Raw genomic sequence first — 3,634 nt, forward strand, 5'->3', positions numbered from 1 at the left:
AAACAGCCTAAGTGTCCATCTGTAGATGAGTGAATTCAAAAACTGTGGTACATGTACACAATGGAATACTATGCAGCAAAAAGAAATAAGGAACTCCTACCATTTGTGACAATATGGATGGAACTAGAGAGAATTATGCTTAGCGAAATAAGCCAGGCAATGAAACAAGACTACTATATGATATCGCCTGATACAAGAGACTAATGAACAACAAAAACAAATGAACAACCTTAAACAAGGAACAGAGTAATTATGGGGGGTGGGGGAGGGGATGAGGGGAGCAAGTAGGGGAAGGGTTTAGTAAAGGAACTAGTATAAATAACCCATAGACACAAACAATGGGATGGGGATTGACTGTGGGAGAAGGGGTGGGTTGGGTGAGGGGTAGCAATGAAGGAAAAAGTGGGACAATTGTAATAGCAAAACAATAAAAATAAAGTTTTAAAAAATCATAGAGGAAAACATAGGCAGGAAAATTTCAGATATCTCACCTAGTAATATTTTCACCAATATATCTCCTAGGGTAAGGGAAATAAAGCAAAGACTAAACAAATGGGACTACATCAAACTAAAGAGCTTCTTCTCAGTGAAAGTAAATATCAGGAAGATGAAAAGGGAACCAACCATATTGAAAAACATATTTTCCAATGATACCTCAGACAAGGATTTGATCTCCAAAATATATAAAGAACTTATATGACTTAACACCAAGAAGACAATCCAATTTTTAAAAAATGGAGAAAAATTGTGGGAGAAGGGATGGGCTGGGAGGGGGGAGCAATGGAGGAAAAATGGGACAACTGTAATTGTATAACCAAAAAATAAATTTAAAAAAATAAATAAATAAATAAAAATTAAAAAATGGAGAAAGGACCTGAACAGATACTTCTCCAGGGAGGACATGCAGAGGGCCCATAGGCATATGAAAGAATGCTCAACATCACTAGTCATCAGAAAAAATGTATATGAAAACCACAATGAGATACCACCTCACACTGGTCAGAATGGCCAACATTAAGAAATCAATAAACAACAAGTGCTGGTGAGTATGTGGAGAAAAGGGAACCCTAGTGCACTATTGGTGGGAATGCAGACTGCTGCAGCCACTATGGAAAACAGTCTGGAATTTCCTCAAAAAACTAAAAATGAAACTGCCTTTTGATCCAGCAATTCCACTCATGGAATTATACCCAAAGAATCCTGAAACCCCCATTCAAAAGAACCTGTGCTCCCCTATGTACATTGCACCACTATTTATAAAACCAAGTGCTGGAAACAGCCTAAGTGCCCATCAGTAGATGAAATGAATCAAAAAAACTGTGGTACATCTACACAATGGAATACTATGCAGCAGAAAGAAGAAACTCCTACCTTTTGTGACATGGATGGAACTGGAGAGTTTTATGCTTAGTAAAATAAGCAAGTAGTGAACAACAAATACTGTATGGTCTCACCTCATACAGGAAACTAATGAACAAAACAAACAAATGAGCAAAATACAACCAGAGGCAAGGAAACAAGGAGCAGACTAAGAGTGACCAGAGGGGCAGTGGGAGGGAAAAATGGGGAGAAGAAGGGGAAGGGGAAGGGTCTGGTCAAAGGACTAGTATAAATGACCCATGGACATGGACCACAGGGTGGGGATTTACTCTAGGAGATGTCGGAGTTTGGCGGGGCAGGGGAGAGCAATGGGGGAAGGCTGGGACAACTGTAATAGAACAACAATAAAAAAATGGAAAAAAAGAAAAGAATAAAAATGAGTCATTCTTGGAGACTTCCTGCCAAGATGGAGGCATAGGCAGACACGCTGCATCTCCCTCCACAACTAAGAAGAAATACAACTACCTCAAAGCTAGAGACAGCCAGAAGTTCCAGAAAATCGAACTGCATGGAAGTAAAAAAAGAAAAAACCAAAGATATAAGGAAGAAATACTCATCCAGACAGGTAGAAGGGGCAGAGCTGGGGCAGAGAGGATGCAGTGTGGTGGCGGCAATAGTTGTGGCAGCAACAGTGGTGGCAGCAGCAGGCTGAGAAAAGCGCAGTCATCCATTTAAAAAGTCAAGAGGGAGACGTGAGGAGCACTCTCAGCACCAGACCAGACCATGTAGCTCATGGTCCCAGCACCAGGGAAAATAAAGCCTCATTGCTTCTGACTGTGCAAACCAGTGGGGGTTGGGGCATAGGAAGGAACAGCCAGTCTGTGAGCAGAGTCTGCTTGTTTAAAGGGCCCCCATACTCCTAGAATGTCCACAGACCCACCCACTCTGAGAACGACAGCCAGGGCAACAACTAGAGAGGCGCCAGTCTCATACAAAGTGGGAGAAGTGCCTGGAAAAGGGGTGAGTGCTGAGCAAGCGAAATTGTTCTCTCTCACAGTCCTCCCCCACATCCAGCACTACAACGTGGTGGAAGAGGTCACCCTCTACTGATGAGAACCTAAGGCTCCGCCCCTCACAATGTAACAGGAGCAGCAGCTCTACCTAAGACACAGAAGCAAACAAACACAGGAGCCTGTCGCGATGAGGAGACAGAGAATTATGGCCCAAAACGGGGAACGGGTCAAGGTTCCAGTGGGAGAACTAAGTGATGAGGAGATTGCCAACCTAACAAACGAGGAGAGAGCCAACCTAACAGATGCAGTGTTCAAAACACTGGTGATAAAAATACTCACATGCTTGCCAGATATGCTTAAGTATGGCAAACGAATAAGGGAAAACGTGAAGGCTATGCTAAATGAAACGAAGGAAAACCAATACAAAACCAATGTTGAAGGGAAGGAAATTGGGATTCAAATCAATGATTTGGAACATAAGGAAGAAAAAAACTGTCAACCAGAACAGAATGAGGAAACAAGAGTTGAAAAAAATGAGGAGAGGCTTACAAACTTCTGTGACAATTTTAAACATACCAATATCCAAACCAAAGGAGTGCCAGAAGGAGAAGAGGAAGAGCAAAAAGTTTAAAACTTATGTGAGAAAATAATGAAGGAAAACTCCCCATATTTGGTGAAGGAAATAGACATACAGGTCCAGGAAGCACAGAGAGTCCCAAACAAGCTAGACCCAAAAAGGACCACACCAAGACACATCATAATTAAAATGCCAAAGGTTAAAGCTAAAGAGAGAATCTTAAAAGCAGCAAGAGAAAAGCAAAGAGTTACCTACAAGGTGCCTATAAGACTATCAGCTGATTTCTCAAAAGAAACTTTGCAGGCAAGAAGGGGCTGGCACCCTGGCTGCTGTGGCTCAGTGGATTGAGCGTCGGCCTGTGAATCAAGTCTCACTGGTTCAATTTCCAGTCAGGGCACATGACTAGGTTGCACATCAGGTCCCCAGTTGGGAGCGCGAGTGAGAGACCACCACACAGTGATGTTTCTCTCCCTCTCTTTCTCCTTTCCCCTCTCTCTAAAAATAAATAAATAAATAAACAAATGAATTATTTAAAAAAAGAAAAAAGAAGGGACTGGCAAGAAGTATTCAAGGTGATGAAAAGCAGGAACTTACAACCAAGATTACTCTATCCAGCAAAGCTATCATTTAGAATGCAAGGGCAGATAAAGTGCTTCCCAGACAAGGTAAAGCTAAAGGAGTTCATCATCACCAAGCTATTATTATACAAAATGTCAAAGGGACT

Source organism: Furipterus horrens, unplaced genomic scaffold (assembly GCF_987537825.1).
Source record: "Furipterus horrens unplaced genomic scaffold, mFurHor1.1.pri manual_scaffold_17, whole genome shotgun sequence".
In the NCBI taxonomy this organism is placed as follows: Eukaryota; Metazoa; Chordata; class Mammalia; order Chiroptera; family Furipteridae; genus Furipterus; species Furipterus horrens.